Below are 26,136 nucleotides of genomic sequence, written 5' to 3'. Positions count from 1 at the left end.
AATTGAATTGAGCAGGAAGACGAGAATTATTTGAAGTAGCATTTCAGTGTTTGTCACGAATATTCATAGTTGTTGCTACCTTTTATTTTTTATTTCCCTTGTTATTTTGTTTTTACTCTTCTTTTTGCTTTGTATTGAGGTGTAAATTTTACATTTTTATTTCTTCTTTAAGAAATTGTTCTTTAGATTTAGATGTTTAATGGTTTGTATTTTTACTCAAATTTTGGTTAGTTTTAATTTAATCTTTTATTATGGCGGAAAAGAAAATAAAAATATATTATATTTTCACTAAAAATTAAAATTCAATCCCATTTCTTTAATAATTTCTTTTGGGTACAGAAAAGAGGCTTAAGCCTTACTATATATATATATATATATATATATTTATAACTAAATAAAACTCAAAAGAATACAATTGCGATTATGTATTATTTCCAGCAAATAAATAAGAATTCTGCTTCAAGAAAGTAAAAGTAAAAAAAAAAAAGTTTATCAGTTGTTTTTTTCATCACCTCAAATAAGTCAATATTAGTACCATAGGTGCATAAATGTAACTCGTTTAAAAAACTATTCAGAGTTCATAGAGCTCTTTGTAAAGCTTGTTGAAAAACCCGTTGTAGGACTTGATTAATTGCTCTTTGTTGTTCAAAATAAATAGTTTTATTTTTTTAATTTCTAATTGTTCCAAAATCTTATAAGTTGAATTAATCAAATTCAAATTTTCCCATTCTATCTCAAAATATACATTCACTCGAAACTGATCCGCCTCCATTTCTACTTTTCGTAAGCAGGTCAAGCCTCTTTCAACCGTTCAATAGCCTCTTGCATAGTTCTTCTAAATTTCGAATAGTATTCAAGATCCTCTCATTTTTATTATCCAATAAATCACTTAATGAAAGTAGATTATCTTTCCATTCATTTTTTATTTAAAAAAATTTTATGATTCCTTCCCAAACTAAACATGAATCTTTCGATTCATTTGACTCTCACACTCAATTATTTCTTATTTATTAAAATTAATTCCCATATTTTTCCTAATGTAATGAACTTCTTTTCTAAAAATAATTTAAATTTGAATAACGTTGTGGAAAAAAAATCATCCTACTGCCTAGTACAACCCCAGATCATCATTTGCAGCTGAAGTAGCCATGTAGCCCGGTGTGGGATTAGCTTCCCTATAAACATGATTAAACTTGATTTCCCATTGTCTCCCTTCATATTTACAACGAGAGCTAAGCTACTAGCATCATCTCTTTGTCGTTAATCATCCTTACTACTAGGCTATTATCACTTTCAAACATTACCTTATGAAAACATTAATTTAGTTGGTATTAATATTGTTGTCAATACAGGAGGACATAAGTTCAAGTACATTCAAATACATTTTATCCTTCTATTTAAGATTTAATGTAACACACCTAATCCATCTCCACGCCGAATTAGGGTTACAGAGTTTGACGTCACATATCAAAACAATTTACTTCACTAAACTATTGATTTATTAATTTAAATAACAACATTCAAATATACATTTCATTCATAGAAAAATAACATTTACGGGCCTTAAAATGAGCTTATGGGGCCCTAAAAATAGTTTGGGAACAATCAAAGACTAATTTGAATCAAAATAGAAAAACATGAAAATTTTTGAAAATTTTGGAAATAGGGGGGGTCACACGGCCGTATGACAGAGCCTAGATCGTATGGCTCAGGGACATGGTTGTGCGACTACCCCATATGCCTGTGTGCTCAGGCCGTGTAACTAACTGTAACTGTGTGACAGTCCGTGTCCCAGGTCATGTGCACCTTAAAAAGCTTCCAAAACAAGACAAACTTTCATCCAAAACTTAGGCACCAAGCCATATCAAAACCAACCATTTCCATACTTTAAAAACACATTTAAACAAACCTAAAAAATGCCAAAACATTCAACTTAAGTGTTTAACCAATATGTCCTCATTGACACTACAATTCAATTATCAACCTCAATTCACGTGTCACACCAAACTAATTTGCATTCAAGTTCATAAGTTCATATATAAAACTCATGCCAAACTTACCATTTCTTCTTCTTCATTCACATTCATTCATATCATGATTCAAACACTTACATAAGGTTTATATCAGATGACGAAAACAACTTTATATGAATATATTCACACCAAGATTAAATGCACATACACAAGCAAGCTAATACGAAGCTTAAACATCTTTGCATCAATCTCGTATGTAACACATGTAGTAAATATTCAAAACATATACAAACCAAACCTATTACATGCCATATAACCTAAAGATAAACATATAAAAAAACTACCAAAAGATATCCAGATAGAGTGATTCTTTGAGTTGATTCGACCACTCGATTCCACAAAATATAATCTACAAAGAAATAGAAGAAAAGACACGAGTAAGATTTAATAGAGCTTAGTAAGTTCAACGGTTAAAATGATAAACTTACTGTTAAAAAACATATAAATCACACAGTAACAATTAATAAACTATAATCCTATCAATCACAACCATTCAATAGGTGAGTCTTTATATCAATAATCATAATAAATAATCAATTCAATTATACTAGATCATTCAATATCAACTCATATTAACCAATTAGAAAATCATATAACCATTTACAATATGAATTACAAATCATATAACCGGTGAAAATTTTCCCGGTAAGTAATATAACGGATTCGGATATGCGGTTAATCATCCAGAAGGCGCAAACAAGCTTAACCAACTGAGAACACACTTGGGCACCAAGTGCCTAGCCCGTAGGCTAACATCCTTCCAAACACACCTGGGCGTTAAGTGCCATGCTTGAAGGCCTTACATCCTCCCCTAGTAACCCACCAGAATTATTGTAAATATAACACAAAAGTCCACAATGAATGTTGGACTTCAGTATATTCAGTGAATAGTAACGAATCAATAATCACCATCTCATAACAAGTCAAACCCGTATTGCACACATTAAAAATCTATTGGCATGCCAATTGTATCATATCCTACGTTCATCGGCTCAATATATTATTGAGTAACAATGCTCAAATTAATTACTTTCTCGACTCACATCCATTTACTTCAATTCAATAATTTCATAATATCCAACAATCTTAACTCACAATTAATATAACATTTTAATTTATATAAAACTAAACCGTACGAGCTTACTAGGGCTAAACTACAGTGATAGCAAAAGTTCAGGGACTATTCAACAACTTTCTCTTTTCCTCGATTATCTACTTGTTCTTGGTATATAAAATAGTTTATTTCAATTTATTAGCTTCAATTTCATTTAATACTCAATTTAGTACAAATTTCATCCTATTTACAGCTTTTTTCACTTTTTCCCCCAAACTTTTACACTTTATTATTCAATTTTATCCCTAAGACCAAAACAAGATTATTTCTACAATTAAAATTTATACCCATTGAACTGATTTTTTAACTACTCCAAATCAACCTACACATGTTGAAATTTCATGAGAAAATCATGTCATAAATTCATTATTTTCAATTAAATCCCTAAACTTAAGTCATACAAAATTACTTTACAAAATATTCCTATTTAACAATTAAACTTAATAATCTACCATTTCACTTCAAAAACATATCAAACTCATCAATGACATCTTCCAAAATATTTAACAATTTTACAAATTAACCCCAGAATTAACTAGATTAAATTAAAACGATATAAAAAATACTAAATTCATGAAAAACGGGTGATGAATGGAAACTTCAAACCCTCTACAATGGTGTTTCGGTGAAAACAAAAACAAAATAGAGAAGAAAACCATAATGTTTTTTTTTTCTTTTTAACATTATTATAATAACTTAAATATATTATAACATATAATATTATTAAACCATTATATATAAACCCTCTCCAAAGAGGATAAAAAGTCACGGGCAAAGATAATTTCACTAAAACAAAAAAAATAAAAAGTAAAAAAGATGGAGATAAAACTAAACCTTGAAACCTGAAATAAGAACCCTCAAAACATAAAAACAAAATTCTCTGAAAACTTGTAAAAATTAATATCTAAATGTGTAATGAGTTATTTTTCTAGGGTGAAAAAAAGACCTATTTATAGGCTAAATTTGAAGTCAAATATTATTAAAAAAACCTACATTAATTAGAGTTTAAGTGGGAAACTAATATTAAAATAAGCTACACTAATTAAAGTTTAAGTGAGAAACTAAAATCAGAGTTTAACTGGGAGAAAAAAAAAACTAAAAAATTCTAGGTATAACTCCACCAAATAATTCATAACTAACAGCCCATTATAACATGCATTTGTACTATACCCCATCAACCATGTGCCATTTTCATCCCGTATCACACCCGCTAACGCTATTCCCTTTAACAACACTCCCTTGAGGTGAGCACCGGCCCAGTTTCTTTCGAAAGTATCCCTAATGTCCCCTGCCATTGCTAAACACTTCAACAAAGTATCAAGTGCACGATAATTAGCATTCTATATTTGCCCAACTAATAACTCCAATAAGTGTGCTCGAGTCGGTGCCCTCAACATGGAACTTGGCATTATTCTGGATGTTTGGTTTTGCTCTATGTATACTCTCATGCAGCTATGATGTTAATAGGTAAACTGCATCCAAGTTACTAAATTATTAGTAAGTTCACGTTTTGGTCACTTAACTTTAAAAAATTACAAAATGATCATTAAATTATTTTGAATTTTTTATTTAAGTCATTGAATATTTGAAAATTTTTATTTAAATAATTGAGGTGTAAGGTGTCTTTTAAAAAAAAAAAACTTTAGCAACCTTCAAGTGATGATTTGATGATTAGTAAATTGGATTGGTACTCATTGACGAATAAAAGAACATATTTTAGATATGAGTCGATTTGACGGTCAATATTAGATATTGAAAATGAAAGCTGTTTGAATTTTGGTTCAAAAATTCATAACGTTGAAAGTTGTTTTATGAAAAAAGTAAATTATAAAAGAAATTGAAAATAGAGTTTTCAATTGATGCAAGTAGTACGAATAGAAAAGGGGTGCAAGCGGTGCGAATAAATAAGGCTATACAATAGCGATTTAAACAATCTAATGGCTTAAAATGAAAACTTTTAAATAATTCAATGACTATTTTGTAATTTTTTAAAATTGAATGACCAAAATATAAACTTACTAATAGTTTAATAACTTTGGATGTAGTTTACCCAATGTTAATTACAGATCATAAATACATATATATCATATAATATGATAAGGTACGAAAGCATGATATTGCGGGAAGTGTCGCATACTTATTTTTTCTATTTAAATTCTATATTTCTATTTTTATTTATTAAATAAAATTTAAATAATTAAATTAAATTAAATAATATATCAATTACATAAGATAATTTAAGTAAAATTAAAATTAAATAAAATTTTAAATTATTTTTATTACCACTTATAAATAAAAAAGTTAAATAAACAAAATTTTTAAAGACAAATAATTTTAGAAGTAGATATGAATAAAATATAATTTTAATATCGATAAATAATAATTTTAAGAAATGTAATCACTTCTTTTAGGAGAATTTTTAAATAACGTGTATATTATTTTATTAAATAAAAATATATTTTTATTTAACAAAACAGGGTTAACATCTATATAATTTTAAGAAATGTAATTTCATTATTTTTAAAATGTTATAAAATAAAATAATATTTTTATTATACAAAAATAAAGTATATTTTTCCGCATCTTTGTAAACCATTCAAAATTTTTTGGAATACCGTCTAGTGTTTAGATTGTTAATTTTAAAATTTTTAATTATATTAAATATATTTTTAAAAATGTAGATATATATTAATTTTATCGGTTTAAAAATTTTGATAAAATTTTAGCAGTTATCTTTTATTAATATATGTTAGTTTTGATATCCCAAGCTTTTAATATAACAATATTTAAATATAAATTTTATATGTATTATATGTCTAAAATCATTTGGTGAAAATATGATTGAAAATTTTATCAAACATTTTCAAAGACTTGCAAAATACTCATAGATATGTTTTAATTTATCTAAATATTTTTGGGTTAATACCAAAGTGTTCTATGGTATTTAAAATGTTTTTAAGGGATTTTTGTATGTTAGTCTTGAGATAAGAAAACATTGAAGCAAAATTTTGCTCCAAAGGTTGTTGTCTTGAAACAAAAGCTTGCATGTCTTGAGATAAAAAATCTGTTTGTCTCGAGACATTGCTGCCAACGACTATATAGTGACTATTTTTCAGACTTGTCTCAAGACATCGTGCTAGGTCTCGTGATATGACATGAAGGGATTTTTTTTAAGCCCGTAATTAGTGCTTCCAACTGCTAGAATTCATCCCCAATTATCATAAATGCCCACAAACTTATTCCTTGATATAAAGACACTTCAAGATTCAAGAGAGAGATATCCAAACATCAAGATCAAGAGAAAAGTATTCAAATATTTTTTTTATTCTCTTGTAAATATTCTCTAGGAGTTTATTATTAGATTTTTTTATCACTTTCGTTTCGTTTCATTTCTTTGAGAGCTTAATTTTTGTAAAAACACATATTCTAGAGGTCTCTTTGTTTACTCTCTTTCATATCACTAATTGTAAATTGGGAGGGTTTTAGTTAAGACACAAAAACTAAGAAGAGTTCTAGTTTAGCCATAAAAACTAGGGGAAAAGTTCTATCTTAGCATTGTGAACTGAGAAATCCTTGGTTGAGGTGGAGCAGGGGTGAAACTAGGTGTGGGGGGGTTGGCAAGGGACTCAAGCCCCCTAAAATGAAAAAAATTCCATTTAGACTCTTTGAAATTTTTAAAATTATAAATTAATGAAAGTAAAATTATACTTTGGCCCCCTAAAAATGATAAAAATTTGATTTAATCCTTTAAAAATTATAAATATAGAAGCTATTAGAATGGTAAAATTGCATATTTACTATAGTAAAAATTACAATTTAATTTCGCCCACTTAAAAAAAAATTTCTAGCTTTGCCCCTGAGGTGGAGGTAGACAATTGGGGCTGAACCACTATAAATTGAATTGTTGAAGCTTTTCTTTCATATCCTTGTCATTTAGAAAAGTTTACAAAGAATTTTAAAATACCAATTCACCCCCTCTTCGTATTTTGGGACCTAACAATATACTTTTAAGAAAAACTTAAATTATCCCAACAATTATTTAATCAGTATACTTTATTTTTAAACCGAAATTATCCCAAATATTTTTAAATATAAATTAAAATATTTTTAAATCTGAACCGTTCATGTATTACTAAAATATATTAAATTGATTTATAATAATTTTGAAGCTTTTAAAATATTTACATGGATGTTATTTTTTAAAATATTTTTGCAAATATAGTATATTTTTCAAATCTAAAATGTTGAATATATATATTTAAAAATTGAAATTGAAAAACACTTTATCAATAATATTAAAGCTAAATTGTTTTAAAATAAATTTTTGTATAAATTTTCAAAATCTTTTAAAAGTTTAAAATTAATTTTAAAATATTTTATATTTAATTTTCAAAATATAAATATTATTTTTAAATACCATATAAAAATAATTATCATAAAAATTATATTTTAAAACAATTTCACAAGTTTTAAAGTTCAAAATATTAGTTATAATTTTTCAAATAAACTTGTTTTATGATTGTGATTATTAAATATTTAAAATTATTTATTTAAATAATAATTTAATAAAGCACACAAGCAACTTCAACATTGCACGTGATAGAAAAACTAGTAAATTTATATCACCACATTAGAGTGAATACTTACGTAGTGCATACAAGAATCAAGACGGGACCATAAGTAAAACTATACACATAATTTTGTTTTAATTATAATATTATAATCTAACAAATTTTTGATAGTAATTATCCATAATAGGTGAAAATTGACCTCAAATGTCATATATATATATATATCATATAATAAAACAAGGTACGAACACTATCACATTGCGACCAGTGTTATATCCTTATTTTTTCTATTTTTTATTTTATCTATTAAAAAATATAAATAATTCAAGTAAAATTAAATAATTTATCTGTTAGGTAGCATAATTTAAGTAAAAGTATACGTAAACTTTACATTTTAAAATTTTACATTTTGTTATTATCACTTAGAAATAAAAAAAGTTAAATAGACAGTTTTTTAATGATAAACAATTTTAGACGTAGATATGAATAAAATAAAATCTTAATATCGATAAATAATAATTTTAAGAAATGTAATCCTTTTTACGAGAATTTTTGATAAAATAGGGTTAACAGCTTTATATTTTAAGAAATATAATTTCATACTTTTGCAAACATTTGTGAAATGTTATAAAATAAAAATAATATTTTATTAAATAAAAATAAGGTATTTTTCTGCATCTTTGTAAACCATTCTGAAAGTTGTTTTTAAATTTTTAATTTCAAATTTTTTTGTTGGGGATTTTTGGTTTGCTCGTTCCATGCTCTCTTCGATTGAAGAAAAAAATTTGCTTGGTCATGGGCTATTTTGACCCATGGATGTTTGACGTTTTTGGCATACTGAGGAGTGACATCTTTGACAAAACAATAGTTGGTTTTTGGCTAGAAATCTTCAATTGATCATATTGAGAAGTTTGAAGTGTTGAAACCATTTATCTTTATACTTATCTCTTGAGAGAGTTTTGGAGTTATTGAAAGACAAATTTATGAAGGTTGCTTGTAGCGTCACTTGGGGAGTAGTTTTAGAGTTTCTTTGTCGATAGCTTTGTTGTGTTTTCTTGTCGTTATTTTGTGACACCTTTTTTGGTATTCTTTAGAGAGGTTATTGACTGTATTGTGAGGTATTTGGGTGAGTGACTTATAACAATTGGGGTTGACATTGGGGCTACAATTACTTCTTTGGGCAAGAGTAGATTGGGCTTAAGCTAATGGGTGATTCAAACAATTGTTGAATAAAATCATTCATTGAGCAAGGTTTAGCAGAGTAGGATTGGTGAATTTGAATTGCGTTAACAAATATCAAGTGTTAGTTCACTCTTTACTTTGCTCATTCCATTTCTTTGCAGTTAATCTATTCTGTCTGTTTTTGTTCTAACAACTGTAGGAACGAAACTATTTTTCAAGTGCAAACCAAAGACTTTTTAATAGGGATTAGAGCAAGCTTCAGACACACTTGAAGTAGATCTTGAGCTACAATTTGCAATAATGAAGTCCAAGAAAAAAAGGTCGTTCTCTTCTCGTCCACCTTTAGATAATTAAAGCATCAAATTCAAACCATGACAATGAGGTTCCTTTGAACAACCAAGAGGAAGCATTCAACCAAATGTTGAAGAACATGAAAATGTTGTGCCAATTGAACGAGTCCTTGAGGAAAGAAGTTATCATTCTCAAAGGAGAAAAGAAAGGCTTGAAATTGTGGTCAAAGAAAAATATGATGTTGTCGGCAATATTAAGAAGCCTAACGCTGCGCTTGATGAAACTATCAATAAAAATAATAAGATGATTGTAACAACCCCTTACCCGAGTTCGACGTTGGAATAGGATACGAGGTGTTACCAGACTTAAACACATACAAACATACATTTCCTATATATGAAATTTTACTCCAAATTAAAACTTTTCATAATACCTTAATGTCCTTACTATAGACTTACAACGCCCAGAACACATTTTGGAATTGATTCGGGACTAATCTGTGCACTCTAGAAAACTTTGTAAAATTTCAAGCTAACAAGGGCACACGTCTGTGTGGAAGGGCAACACGCCCGTGTGTCTTCTTAACATGGCCATGTTTAAGGCCCGTGTGACTCACATGACCTGAACATATCAGGACACGCCCGTGTCCCTAGCTCGTACGAATTTATTTTTTGATTTGAACCTATAGGGGTTTTCACACGGCCTGGCACATGCCTGTGTCCATGGCCCCGTGTCCTTCGTACGGCCATGACACTCCCATGTCTCAGCCCGTGTACAAAAACCTTGATATTTTGTTTCTGACGTTATCAACCAATTAAGGGCACACGGCCAAGGCACACGCCTGTGTGTTAGGCCATGTCCTCCACATGGTTGAGACACACGGCTGTGTCTCTACCTGTGTGTTTACTACCATGCATACTGACTTGTAAAATTAAGGTGCAGGGGACACAAGGCCAAACTACACGCCCATGGGGCAAGCCATGTGTCACACATGGTCTAGACACATGCCTGTGTGTCCGCCCCTGTGGAAAAAAATAAGGCTATTTACCAAGCCTTTTGCCACCCTTACTTCCACCAACCTACACAATTTCAACCAAAACCAATTCAAGCATAACACATATAACCAAAACCACCACAACCATAAGATATTTGCATCAAATGCATTTAATAATAATCAATATTAGCCAACATTAATGACCTATACAAAATGAATGCCACATCCATCATATGAGCCAACCCTTGTGGCTAAACTAACAAGACACTAAACAAAAGATTCAAGTCCCTATACATGCCAAAATCAAATGTTAAACTAGCTATACCAAAGCGTCAAGTGATAGTGTGATCAATGTCTCTGACGTCCCTTGATCCCCGATACTAGCTTGGTGGCACTATAAGAAAATGGAAATGAGAGGGAGTAAGCATAAAGCTTAGTAAGTTGCATATAAATAAGTAACTACATCAACCATGCATTATAAATCCATACATGCTGATGTATATCGCAAGTATAAACCAAAGAATTCAATATCGTCCTAAGATCATTTTCATAGCTAGAACTTACTCATGTCATTCTTACCATCAAGGCAACATAACTAGACTCATATCTTATGAGTTTCGAATAAGAACCTGTACCACTCACAACATGATTATATCATTCCATATCATTGTCATAAGCTTTTAAAATAACCCGTGAAACCATTTGGAATACTAAAGGATATCTGATAAGCTTTACATAAAAGGGTGAATTGCCGATGCCATGTTCCAAACATGGTCTTACACTGGCTCACATGTCGAGGCCGATGCCATGTCCTAGACATGGTCTTACACTAGCTCTCATCTCAATGCCGGTGCCATTTCCTAGACATGGTTTTACACTGGCTCTCGTGTTGTGGCCGATGCCATGTCCCAGACATGGTCTTACACTAGCACACATATGAATGCCGATGCCATGTCCCAGACATGGTCTTACATTAGCTCTCACAACATCGCTGATGCCATGTTCCAAACATGGTCTTACACTGGCTCTCATATCGTGGCCAACGCCATGTCCCAGACATGGTCTTACACTGGCATACATATCACCCAAATGTCCTAGCATGAATATCCAATCTATTCCTAGGTTCAATCGGGACTCTACTACACTGAATTTCATCATCCATTATTCATAAGCAATTTTAACCATATTACGCAAAATTAATCATTCAACACATAACAATGATAAAGTTACCTTACTTACGTACAACTTACCTCGGTGTACAAAAAGTGGGTGACTAGTTAGATTTAGTCTACTTGCTTGGCCTTTCCCCGGTCTAGGTCTGAATTTCACATTTCTTGATCTAAAATGATAAAAATTCACTAATTTAATCATTATATTAATCAATGCATTTCATAATTCATATTTTGGCAAAATGACCATTTTCCCTAGACTTTCACAAAATTACTATTTTGCCCCTAGGTTCGTAAATCGATTTTTATCGAATTTTCTCACTAACCAAGCCTAGTCGAATTCTTTTTATACTAGAATCAGCCCAAAATTCCCATTATTTCACACATTTACCCCATAATTTATAACTTATGCGAAATGGTCCTTAGTTAGGGTTTTCATGAAATCCATTTCACAAAAGTTGTTTGTTTAACAACCATGATTCATTTTCTTCCATAAAAATTTAGAAAAAAACATGAACACTCTCATGGAAAAACCCTATAATTTATCCATTTTGCAAAACAGTCCCTCCATTAGCTAAATTAAGCTACAATAGTCCCAAAAGTACAAAAATCAACAAAAATAACCATCAAAATGACTTACATGTAAGGGTTTATTGTGCTGAAAATTTTCAAGCTCCCATGGGGGTTTTCACTTCAATTTTCGGATGAAAATATGGAGAAGAAAGATGACCCCTTTTGATTTTGATTTTGATTTTTTTTATTTAATTAGCTAATGTCATTAAATACCAACCTTACTAAATTTTTGACTTTTTTGACTCCTCTTATCTCTATGGCCTGCCACCCTATTGAAATGGGTCTATTTACCTTTAAAGACCCCTAATTATGATTCTCTAGCTATTTAACACCATTTGTTAGAAAAACAAAACTTTTTCCCTTAATGCGATTTAGTCCTTTTTCGCAATTGAGCATGCAATCGCTAAAATTATTTCACCAAAATTTTCATGCACTCATATAGTCATTCTAAAACACATAAAATAATATTAAAAATAATTTCTTCGACCTCGAGCTAGTGGTTACAAAACCACTGTTTCGACTAGGCCTGAAATCGGGTTGTTACAATGATTGCTAAAATGAATGCAACTTTGAAAGAAAATGAGCAAGAGTTAAGTGATGCCAAATCCATTCCCAGAAAATATGAAAGGCAAAGTAATGATATCTTAGCTATTGGGAGATCCGAATCTGGTCGTAATGTACTTGGTAATAAACCTATATCTCCTATGAATTTTGCTAAATCTAATGAAATGATTGCTACTTCTTTCTTTGAGACATGTTAAAAGAAGAATAGAAAACCTATTCATTACTATTGTAGAAAGGTTAGACATATTAGTTATCATTGTTACAAGTTGGTGAGTGATCGAAGGAGAAATGTGAAAAATGGTGCAATGGTGAATGCAATAACACCTAGACAACAACATATATGTAACAAGGAGAAAGGAATCTTCGTATGCCATTATTATGGGAAAGAAGGACACATCAGACCCTTTTGTTTCAAGATAATGTGCAACAGCCCGTTTTTCAGTGGTGTCGAAAATAGTGGTTTCAACACCACAATTCTGATGATTAAGTTTGTAAATATTATTATTTAATATTTTCGAGTCAAGTATAATGATATAGTGAATCGTGATATAATAGATTTTATTAATTAGTCAGTTAGTCGAGGTATAAGTGGTGTGTACTGAAAGCCAATTAGTTTTAAAAAATGAGGTTTCGGGACCCCATTTCTATAAACCAAGCCAATAAATATTATTATTAAATATTTATGGAGTTTTATATTGATGAATTGAATTTTAATTGAAAATTTTAGAGTTTGGATAACTAATTAAGGAAAAAGAACTAAATTGTAAAAGTGGTAAAAATTAATCACTATAGATTTTAATTAATTGGAGAACCAATTAGGTAATTGGACCACTCTAAAAGATGCAAACGGTGGTGGATGACAACTTTCGTCCACCCATATTAGTTAATGGTCATTAATATTTGTTAATTGTGTTTAACTAAATAAATTTAATTAAATTAGTTTTAATCATAAGTATAAAAACAAATTAAAAGAAACAAATTGTCATTTCCTTGTCCATTTTCTTCATCAAAAGTTAAAGAGGAAAAATAGGGTTCAAAGATTCCATATAATCAGTCCCTCAAATTCGTATGTTTTTAAGTCCATTTCTTATAATTTTTATGTTTTTTTAAGATCGTTGTTGTGTAATCTAGCTAACTTGGGGACTAATTTGTAAAAATGTTAATAATTTTGAAACTTTCCATTGATGATTCTTTGATGTTGATGTTTTTAAATGATGAATTTGTAAACTTCATTGTTAAATATGACTATTGCATAAAAGAATTTTTGATAGTTTTGAACTTAGGGACTAATATGAAAAAATATAAAATTCAACATGTAATTTGTAAAATTTTCAAATGTGTAAAGGCTGATTTGAGGTTCTGTTAGAATTGATTTTGGATATTTGAGGTTAAATGTGAAAATTTAAATAATTTTGGTTTTAGGGGCTAAATTGAACAAAATGTAAAAGTTTAGAGAAAATCTGTAAAATAAAAATTATTGGTCATATGCATAAAAATGAGTTTGATAATGTATTTGAAATTGATAAATTGAATTTAATTATTATATAGATAAAGAATTGAACCGTACGGAGGATAACCAAAGAAAAGGGAAAATCACAGACTAGTCCCTACAAATCTATTCGTTAGCCGATTGTACTAGGTAAGTTCATATGGTATGTTTGTATTAAATTATTATGTATTTATAATTGTAATTGTAATTATGTGTAATTGAAATTTAAATTGTTTGCGATTCGGTACAATTAGGTGATATAGCAAATTAAATTGAATACGATGAATTGCAAGTGGAAATAATTATGGAATTGATTTTAAATTGAATCGAAATAGGATATATCATGTGATGATGTGATGAAAAGAACTCAATTGATTTGATTTAGACTTGTTGATGGTAATAAAGACTAAATTGAATATATGTGAAAATGCGTATGTATATATAAATGTGTAATTGAATGTATATAGAGATGATTGATGCTGTCATGAAAATGGATGAATGATTTAATGATGAAAATATATGTGAATTTATATGTTGATTAATAATAAATTAAGTAACGAATACCCTATTAATTGTTTGAACAGAGTTCGATATAGTTGCCATGCCATAGTATAGGAAGAGTTCAAGGTTACTTTGACTACGAGTCGATGAGGCACTGAGTGCCAAATTTCTTCGGTTATACCAATGAGACAGTAGGTGTCAAACTATTTGATAAGCGCTCGATACAACTATTTTCTTTGAATTTATCCACTGAGGCACTGGGTGCCAAACTGGTGTGTTGGTTGGATCCGTGTATCCGTTTGAGTCCGAGTCGTGTTAATAGGGAGATAAAACAAAAAAAAATTGTTCATAGTTGAAATGATAATAATGAATGAGCATTGAAATTCATAAAATTGGAAAATTGAATATGAGATGTGATAATTGATATTGAGATGGTAAATAGATAAAAAATGGAAGAAAAATGTGAAATGAAATGTCTATTTTTGAAATGAGTTGATATGATGATTGGATGATATATATATTCATATTGAGAATCGATTATGTCAGCTTAGAGGGTTAATATGAAAACGTGATGATCGATGAATGTGATTCAGAATTAGTACTATATAATAAAGTAGTGATTGATATTTAATTGGCATTCAATATCTATTTGGTATAAATATGAATTGGTATATTATGGGAATTGAAGTTCATATGGTTTAATATGATTTGGATTGAGAATTTAGAGTATGAAATTAAAGTTTATGTTTGGCATTAATTTGAAATGGGATGTATTGCAAATAAATAGATTATGTGATAAGTTAAGATAGCAAATTGATTTAGATGATTCTTTGTTTTGTGAATGGTAATGAAATGTTGGATATGTGAATTAAAATGTTGTATGATTAAGTTACTATATGGTTGATAAATGTTGAACTCACCTTTTTGATATTTGATTTGCCATGATAGGCAAACTTTACCAAGCTAAGTAGCATGTAGTGTAAAATTATAACTTGAGGTAAGTTACTTGGTTTTAATACCTATAAACTTACTAAGCATTTGTAATGTCTACTCTTTTGTTTCCCTTTTCCCTGTACTGACAACTTGCGAAACGTGTCTGGTGGATTGTCAAGAAGCTCACACTATCTCAATATTGATTCAGTAGTCTTTCTATAGTTTAAAACCTGATTTTGTGGCATGTATATAAACGATTCATTTTTGGTCAATCTTGAATGTTGGTACCTTGGTTCTTGATTTTGGTTTATGTTTTAAATGGTTATATGTTATGCACATAGACTATTTTGGGTTGATGGTTTAAAGTTATAAGTTGAAGTTGTAATTTGTTATAATGGTTGCCATGCATAAGGTTGAATTTAGTGATTACTATGGTATGTATGTAGGGTAAATGATGATAGTATGTGTGGTGATGGTATGCTTGATTTTGGATCATCAAATGGTTGGGGAATGGTAAATCTTGGGTGAAATGTATGGAATATGTGTTAGTTGATAGTTGTGGCATATGCATTCATTAAATTAAGTTATTTCAATGTCATCGTAAATTTTGATTATGTACAAAGGTAAACTGTACCATGATGATACATGCTTGTATGTATAATTGAGTTTATGTTTTGAATTTGGTTGCGATGGTGCCAAATAATATATTGATTAGTATTAGGATAATGGTACCTAAAAGCATACTTAGTTGTTAATTATAATAGGAAAGATGATTAATAGATCATAGTTGAATCATGGCATGTTTGTAATGGATTGAGTGAATTCTATGCAGGTCATATGTATACCTATTTGTATCTATGAATTAATAAATAGGTTTAGACATGAAATGAACTTTCAAACTTGTGATTTTGACCATTTGGATAAAAGTATCGATTCCAGGGACCAAGGTATTGATACTTGACCAAATGGATAGTGTTTTCAAATTTGTAGAGTGCCAAAACGTTATTGATATTTATCATAATATCGATACTTGCTATAAAAGTATCAATATTTATTCCTTTGGTATCGATACTTAGTTCTAAAGTTTTAAAAATTTACAGTTCGGTCATTGTTCATGCCCGAATCTAATTTGTTGTATTTTAAAGCTCGGTTTAGTTCTGTTTTCATTTATAATAAATTAATGTATGTATTAATATGATCATTCAATGTTTTAAATTGTGTGTGATTTTTTTGAAATTATTCATAGCATATCGTAGCTCAAGTCTGGCGATCAGACTTGGTGAGGGGTGTTACATGATGCCAAATTGGAAGAAGTTCAATTCAGTTGTAAAACCTATTAGGATAATGAATAGAACGATAACACCATAACATTGGCAAATTTGGGTAAGGAAGGATCAAGCACATTTAAGTAATGAAGATCAACATTTGATTAATGCTCATGTGAAAAATAAGGTTATAACTTAGGATAATCATGGTGAATATTTATTAAGCATTGGACAAACGTCATCGAGGTTTCCAGGAAAAACGTATTATTGTTCCATGAGCTACAACTCATTTTGTTGATAAGGTTGCATTTAATCTCAGCCATTCTGAATGACATGGTTCAATTTAGTTGGGGATGAATAGAATAAGGGGGAATAATGATGGTGATTGTCGATTCTGTCTACCTTGAGTTTACTTATGGTTGTTTTCGATGTTTCTATGGTTCTAAAATAAGAATATCCACTGCCTGTAGTCAGTATACAGTCTCATAGTTTCAACTTTCTTTTTCAAAAATAACATTGACACAATGAGAATTTGATAGAATATAAAATAAGGATATACAAACAACACTCCAAGTTGACATGCCTAGTTGAACAAATCCCCTGTCTAATAATTATTGCAACCATGCTTTCAATCCTTTCCTTTCTATCTGTACCATTCTGTAGGGTGTAATTGAGATCGAAGCATTTTTGAATGTTACTTCAATAACAATTTCAACTTTTCTCACCCTGGCGGTAAACCTGGCAATCCTTCATGAAATACATCAGTAAATTCATTACATGTTGAAACTTGTTCGATTTTTGATTTCAGTACTCTAGTATTTAAACTGTAGTCGAATACACTTTACACCCCCTTCTAATTAGTACTTAAGAAAATATTGCTGATATGATATTGATAAAACAATCAAATATATCTGTCTTAACATTAAACAATTCACCATTCTGATGTCTCAACACAATTCGTTTCTATCAACTATGATGTCAGGGGTTGTAGCTTATTCTCTAACTCAGATAACATTAGTTCCAGCTGGTGCACAAGCTTCAAATCTCAACATCTTATCTCTAGCCCCACTTTGACTAATTCTAACTTTATTACTAGTTCCTGGTTTCCTATCTCTTTCTGGATTTGGTATCAGTTTAATAATCTGATCACTAATGACATTCAATTTCTCAAGTAATCATTCATCAAGTGCTCGGTAGAGTCACACCTAAAATAGGCTCCCATTCTTACTCTATATTTTCCTTGAAATGGTTTATATCACAATCTTAACAAACTAGTTTACTCGTGTTCCAGACACTTCCTGTACTAGCCACTGACTTAATCTAAGGCCTTGAATAACTCTATTTTGACATACCTTTCCTCAGATTTCTTGTAGGGCGAAGGATTATATTCTAAAATCTTTCATCTGCTTAGATAAAGAGTTGAAAAAGATTTGGTCATGCTACGTTTTTTGGTGTCTCGACTTTTTGTCTTAGCTCAAACTTTTTCAAGTCACAACCTTACCATCTCTGAGCTCACTCATACAATACAACAAATTCTTTTAGCTCTAATGCCTCCACATATATTCGAATGTTCTTGTTCAAGTATTATTCAACACAGATGCACATCTTGGTTTCTCGGTATCACTAATGTTTGGATTCCCTACCACTAATATGCTTCTTTCTTCCACAACAATTCTGTGCATTTCAAATTGGAATTCTTTTATTCCTCTATTACAAATTTTTCGGTTAGGATTGATTAATATTTATTAGATTTTTGTTTTGAGGATAATGGGGTGTCGCAAAAGGCATAATCAGGGATAGAGGCTGTTTTAGTGGTTGTGGAGCTAAAAGGGTAGCTTCGAGGTATTAGGTGAATCATTGGTTTAACAACTAGGAGTAGGCATATCTCCCCTCATTCCTTAACACTTGCAGAATGAACACTCTATAACAATTCCCTGATCGAAATCAAGAACATCACTATTTACTTACCAGATATAGAACAATTTAACTTGATCATCAAGATATATTTATATAAATAGAGTCAATCTGGATCTAAAGAAATCACACTATCACATATTATTGTGGCATGTATTTCTAGACTCAATACGCACTACATTCAGTCCTAGAATTGACTAAATCTGTAGCTCTGATACCACTAAGTGTAACATCTTTCACCCTGCCCAATCATCGGATCCAAGTTTCAAGATTCCAATACAGTTATCAAAACATTCATATGCAAATCATAACATTTTAATTCAACTTAAATGATCAAGTTTTTCTAAATACATGCATAACAGAAGTTATGAACCAAACAGAGACTATACTTGAGTATACAAACATAGTTTAATAGATTCGAGCAAGATTAAGGACCAATCTGAAAATTTTCAAAACTTGGAACCAAGTATCGATACAAAAGGAACAAGTACTAATATTTTTAACAAAGGTATCGATACCAAAAATCAGTATCGATACCATTTTGGCATTTTGCTATTTTCAAAACACTATTCATTTGGTCAAGTATCAATACCTTAGTCCTAGTATCGATACTTTTACCCAGATGGTCAAACTCACAAATTTAGAGGTTCATTTTATGCCCAAATCTATCTTAGCTCATAGATATATATAGGTACACAAATAACCTACATAGAACTCATTCAATCCATTACAAACTTACAACCAGTATGCCACAATTGGCACCTCAATCCAACAATTCAAATTCAAACATAAAACCATATTCAAAATAATTCAATATGCCCACTAAGACACCTCAAAACAATTAACATAGCATACCTCATTTAACTATTTATAACACCTTATAATAATGATTCAATATCAACCATTCAAGCATGCACGATACCTTACCAAATTCATTCAAACCAATCATATACATACCATTCATTTACTAAGCATATTTCAAACATGTTACTTTAATAAGAATTATAACATATATACTTAAACAATCAACAAAGATTACCAAGTACCAAGATCATTACCAAACTCATAGTTATATACATATTCACATAACATTTAAAATGCTAAATTCATTCAAAGTATGACAAATACAACCACATAACTTTCTTAGGTACATGCCAAATATTATATACCTTTTTTTTAAACCAACTAATCTATATCATGACATCATATTACCTATACAATTGCATACTCAGAATGTCATCTCAAATACCAAGTACATAATTCAAACGATTTACTAATGCATATGTTTTCAACAAGCATATTTTTTTGTCACAATCACAACAATAATAGTTTCAAGTTGAACCACTATATAAGTAAACCAAAACAAGTCTTAAGTACATGCCACACATAACTAAGCCTTAATATGGTCAAAAGACTACAGAATCAATACCAAGGTAGTGTGAGATACTTGATGATCTACCTAACACGTTCCACAAGTTAGTGATCTATAGGAAAAGGGAAACAATAAGGTAAGCACATCAAATGCTTAGTAAGTCCATATGAAAATAACTAAACATACCTTGGCATTTCAACTAGTTAAAGTAATTTGAAACACAAGTTTACAAAATATGACACTCCTTTGGCGTCCTTATGCATACATATACAACTTCAAAAATTCATTAGAAGGTTAGTCTATTTATAAAATAAGATCATATTTTCCAATTTATATACAAGTACAATCATGCCATTCAACTTTGCTCATTTATAAACATATCAATCTCATAACTTGATACAATTTATTACGACATAGCATTTTACAATATTAAGATGAGTTCAATGTATAACAGAGTAATATAACATTATAAAATGTAATATATTAGTCAATATTTTACCACTAGTATAATTTCTTCATCATATAACCAATTGAGCGTGTGAGTCGTATCATTTCACCGCCATTTCTCTTTTTCATTATTCTATTAGCCCCATGAACTATAAAGAATAGATTCAGATACACAGGTAACTACATCCCACCAAAATACTCGTAAGAACTCAAACTACATCATACTAGGGCATCGAACTGCAAAGCTGGTAGTCATCATATAATCAGTATCAATACATCCCTCCACCACACCAGTATAACTCGGTAATCCGCAACAAACGTTGGATTCCATTATAATCTATAATATCTTTGTACCATCACATATATCCCATACAACGTAGAAATTACCTTATTGGTATGCCAATCGTATCCTATCCTTCAATATGTTCACTTTGGCATTTTTACCATATGCAATTTGTTACGATCCTAACAGCCATATACACACTTTTTACTTTTCAAATAGCAATCCATTTACAATTTTAACCTTGTAACATCATCATAAATATACTATCCAATCATATAACAATGTCATATTCATTCGATATCATGTATTTATCCATATTTTCCATTTAATTAATATTTTACGATTCAGTCCATTTGATACCAAAAGACAATAATTACATAACAATTCAATCTATAAGTAAAACAATATAATAAAAACACATTATGAATTAATAAAATAGGTCTAATATGATCTTACCAAACCAAAACAACCACAAACACTACTTCGAGGATTAATTCGTAATTTTCCCTTTTTCGTGCTTATCAACCAATTGGTTCAAATCTCGATCTATAATACAATCTAATTCAATTTATCAATTTCAAACATCTCAAGTAGCCTATTGTAATAGTATAATAATTAAATTTCATTTTTCAAATTGCCCTAAAATTTTAAATTTTATTCAATTTAGTCCCTAAAACTGAACTTATCATATCTTCCAAATTTGAACTCCAAATTTTAAATCCACTTCAATTATGTTCATATATAGCCTCCTATTATCACAATTTACAAAAATTTCATACCAGTTTTAATATATTCATAATTTAGTCCCTAACTCAAAACTAAAAAAATTATTTAATAAATTAATCCTATTTAATTTCTAAGCTTCAAAATCTACCATAAACATTTAAAAACTTCAAATAACATAAATGAAAACTTTTTAAATCTTTGACAGTTTTGAAAATGGAGGTACGGGTTAACTGGATATAGTTGCAACGATCTAAAAAATATAAAGATTATGAAAAAGGGTGACCGGAGGACTTACATGGAAGAAGGATCGTTTGGTCAAATTTAAAGCTTCCACCCTAAACCCTAAACCCTAAACCCTAAACCCAAAAACCTTAAAACCCTAAACCCTAAACCCTAAACTATAAACCCTAAACCCTAAACCCTAAACCATAAACCATAAAACCCTAAAACCATAAACCCTAAAACACTAAAACCATAAACCCTAAACCCTAAACTTACTACTATTTAAAAAGTGGTTAATTGCCACTTTGATACTTAAGCATTTAATAATTAAACATTTTAACTAATAAAAATCAATCCCGATTAACTTTTACGACTTTTAAGATTTAGTCAATTTCTTTAATTAACCATCCAAATACTAACATTTTCGGATCAAACTTCAATTCACCAATATAATAGCTCCATAAATATTTAATAAAAATATTCACGGGCTCAATTTACAGAAATGAGGTCCCGAAACATCATTTTCTAAAACCACTTGATTTTCTGTATGCACCACTTGTATATTAACTAACTGACCAATTAACAAAATCTATTAAATTACAATTCACTATTATACTATATTTAACTTGTAAATATTAATTAAATATATCTATGGAATCTCTCGTCGGAATTGTGGTCTTGAAACAACTGAAAAAAGGGTTGTTACATCCGTTCTTCTTTCCCTTCAGTTAAGGACATTACTACTTCCTCCATGTCTACGTTTTTGAATTGATTGAGATCTATCTTGAACATGAAATCAACGTAGTATTATGGAGCATCATAAAATTGATAAATATGTCTGTCAATTACCAAAACATCTACCTGTCTGACTGTAACTTGCGATCACATCTTGTAATATGGTCTCATTGCTTCTCTTTCCTTTAACGCTAGATAGAAATCCTGCACAACCAGTATGATTGCCGATTCTTCTAGTGTTAAGAAGAATGTAACACCCCTAACCGGTATCCGTCGCTGGACTAGGGTTAAGAGGAATCACCGGACATATTAGAACATTTCGCAATCATTTCACAGTTAAAAGTCATACATTATCATATCAAAGTTAAATATCAACATAAGGTCTCTTTCTTAGGTCAACAAAACCTTAATCATGCATTAGAAAGAGGTTGGGACTAAACCGAACACATATAAAATTTTTTCGAAACTTAACAAATTTTCTAAGTTACAAAGGTCACACGCCAGTGTGAACAGACCGTGTGCCTCACACGGTATTAGACACGCCCGTGTGCTAGGCCGTGTGAAAATTAAGGTAGCTACTGACTTGGGTCTGTAGCACCCCAAACCCGGCCCAGAAGTTATGGTCGGATCCGGCATGCCACATCAAAAACGTAAATTTTTTTTCCATTCTAAGTCCAGAAAATCGTACTTGATGTTCAAAAGATTAATTCATTAAAGGTTAAAGTGAATGGAAGCTATGCACCAGGTAGGAAACCGGAAAAGAGGTGGTGAGTCCATCGGACTGCTTAAGTACCAAGCTCCCTTCGGATCCAATCCTAGACATGCATACCGCCATTGCCACACCTTAACGTCATGGATATTTCTAGGAAATCGATTTGATTAAGTCATTTTTAGGAAAAGTGATTAATTTTGGAAAATACTTTCATTGCGGAAGCTTTGCTTGTTGTCGTGTTATTTTGAAATCAATTGTTATTTTTGAAAACGCGCCCTAAAGCTATCCAATTTCAACAGTTAAAATAAGTATTACCTATCTTAGTAATACATATTAAAACCATCAAAAATAATTAAGCGGCCTTATTACATTTAAAAGCCCAAAACTTCAAACGTAAATAAAAGGATGTCCAGTTCACCAGAAGAAAATCAAACTTTCAGAACGGGTGGCCACTCCGAATTCCCTCACAACTCCAAGCCCACTATGGTTGGGGATTTCCTGCGTGGATGAAAATAAAAGGGTGAGTTTGGGGAAACTCGATGTAAGGAAAACCCATTCAAAGCCCAAGTCACTCAAGCCCATTGGGCCTAAACCCATTCAGTAATAGTGATGCTGGGCCGAGCCCTTTTGATTACAATAAACGAGCTTTAGCCCTTATTCAGATAATGATATGGCCCATAGGCCCATTTCAAAATACATGCAACATCGGTAAACATATGCAAGCCCATTTGGGTAATAGTGGTACTGGGCGAGCCCTTTCAGATTATAATAAACCGGCCTTAGCCCCTTATTCAGATAATAAGATGGCCCATAGGCCCATTTTAAAATACATGCAACATCAAGAAACATATGCAAGCCCATTTGGGAGACTACTCAACCCACCAACCACTATACTCCACCCGTACCAGCCATACACTCCATGTGGGAATAGCTCAACCCACCCAAATTTAACACTCCACAGCTTGCGCCTTGCTTGCTCGTTAATAGTAAATTGAGGCAAAGCCTCCAAGACGTGGACAAGCCACTTTCAAGACTTCCTCCGTCAATATCCCATCCCATGCATCGATAATAACAACATGGCATGCAGTAAATAACAACAATCAAACATGCATTTAGGTCAATTTAACCCTAGGGGTTTTCGGTAATTTATCTACTAGGGGTAAAACTGTAAATTTTCCACTTTTAAAGGTATAGCAGTAATTTATCTATTTTAGGGTTTTTCATGCATATTCCTACTTTTCACGTACTAACAGAATCACGTACCAAGGGTTCTTACCGAATTGGGCCCGTTGGCCCATCATTCCAATTTTGGCCCATTAAGCCCAAAAATATCGAGGGCACAGAAATCATGCACTTTGCAGTCCAAACATTGCAACTTACCTAAAACATTAATCGATTTACCTCACGAGCATTCGCACACTCGCAAATCTACAAAATACCAGTTTTTGGCATTTCGGCTTTTCGACTTTTGCCGATCTAGACTAAGAAAGAGGGTGTTAGTTACACACCTGTTTGCGACGATATGCTGATGAGATCCACATACGAACCGCCTACAATTGGATTACTAACACGTTAATCTAACTATTCAAATACAAACTACATATTAACCCCTTACAATATTCGGCCAACCATACCTACAGATCATAGTAAGCTTATAAGAAAACAATAAGCAGCTCATTAACAAATTTTTGTCCATGTTTGCCACATAATCATAATTTCACTGCAAGCTGTCTTCCTGAGCAACAGTCACTAAATCATTTATAACTGGAGCTACGAAACTCCAAATCAAGTTCCGTTAATTTTCCTTGAAAATAGACTCATATATCTTCTATCCATAAAATTTTCAGAATTTTTGGTTTAGCCAATCAATACCATATTTTTCTCAAAGTTTCCCATGTTTCACTGTTTGACTAATCTGACCACTCTTCATTACAAATCAAATTTCTCATTGTACAGAATTCAAAATATGTTCTTATTTATTTCATTAGAAACTAGACTCAATAAGATTTAATTACATAATTTATTCAGCTTCTAATTCATCTCCCACAATTTATGGTGATTTTCCAAAGTCACATTACTGCTGCTGTCCCAAGCAGATTTATTACCAAATCACTCTTTCATACACCTATCTTGCATGCATGTTATTTAAACATGTATATCACCAATCAATCATCACATATCTATGATTTTTACTTAAGCATAATCTCCATTTCATCATTTTAAAGCACAACATGTTAGCCGATTTTTCCCTTTAGCATCTAAGGCACATGCATGCTCATTTGTTTGGCTCAACTTCACATATCTTCCATTTTTCATCAAAAGAACATGAAACAACAACCATTTCCTTCATTTTAATTCATGACCAAATGCTCACAACACAACCAAAAATCAAAATATACTTCAAGAGTTAAGGTAGAATCAAGAAGAACTCATGAACCTCAAAATAGAAGCAAGGTACCAAGAACTTACCTTCAATTTTCCTCCTCCTAATGACCGAAAACTCAAGCGCTTTCTCCTCTCCTTTCTCTTCTCTAACTTTCAGCTATGATGAACAAAGATGGACAAAACTTTGTTCTTTTCACCCCTTTTTCTTTTAATAAAACTTCATATTTCATCCATTTAATTCTTTAATACAAAAGACATGAAATTCTTATCATGAAACATTTACCTAACTCATTATCATGAAACATTTACCTAACCCATTATCATGGAACATTTACCTAACCTATTATCAATTTGTATCAATTTGTACCATAAATTATGGATATCAAGTGCACATTTTGTCTACAACAACATGATGGCTGGCCACTTCATGTAAAATGGGAGGTTTGTCATGCAAATCCTCCTATTTTGCACTCCTATTTATTTGGCCACTTCAATTTAGCCTATAGCATTTTCAAACATTTTCACATAGGTCCTATTTCATAATTTCACTCCCTTTTTCTTATGGAACAAAAATTAACTAAAATTACTGGGTTCTATCTTAAGCTTGGGCCTTCTAGAGGCCCACTAACATAATTAAACCTATGCCAACATTCACAGGATT

The 26,136-nt window shown here is 30.9% G+C and overlaps 1 long non-coding RNA gene across 1 annotated transcript; it reads right to left on the bottom strand.

Annotated features, from left to right (window-relative positions):
- Positions 1 to 23,327: 23,327 nt before the first annotated feature.
- LOC128295123 (uncharacterized) lies at positions 23,328 to 25,785 on the bottom strand. Its single transcript, XR_008285441.1, has 3 exons — positions 25,560 to 25,785; positions 24,599 to 24,640; positions 23,328 to 23,588 (listed from the first exon to the last, which is right to left on the bottom strand). It is a non-coding gene; the product is annotated as an uncharacterized LOC128295123 (long non-coding RNA).
- Positions 25,786 to 26,136: the final 351 nt, after the last annotated feature.

This window comes from Gossypium arboreum, chromosome 7 (assembly GCF_025698485.1).
Source record: "Gossypium arboreum isolate Shixiya-1 chromosome 7, ASM2569848v2, whole genome shotgun sequence".
Classification (NCBI taxonomy): domain Eukaryota; kingdom Viridiplantae; phylum Streptophyta; class Magnoliopsida; order Malvales; family Malvaceae; genus Gossypium; species Gossypium arboreum.
The sequence above is the reverse complement of the archived record's forward strand: the minus strand, read 5'-3'. Positions and strand labels throughout refer to the sequence as shown.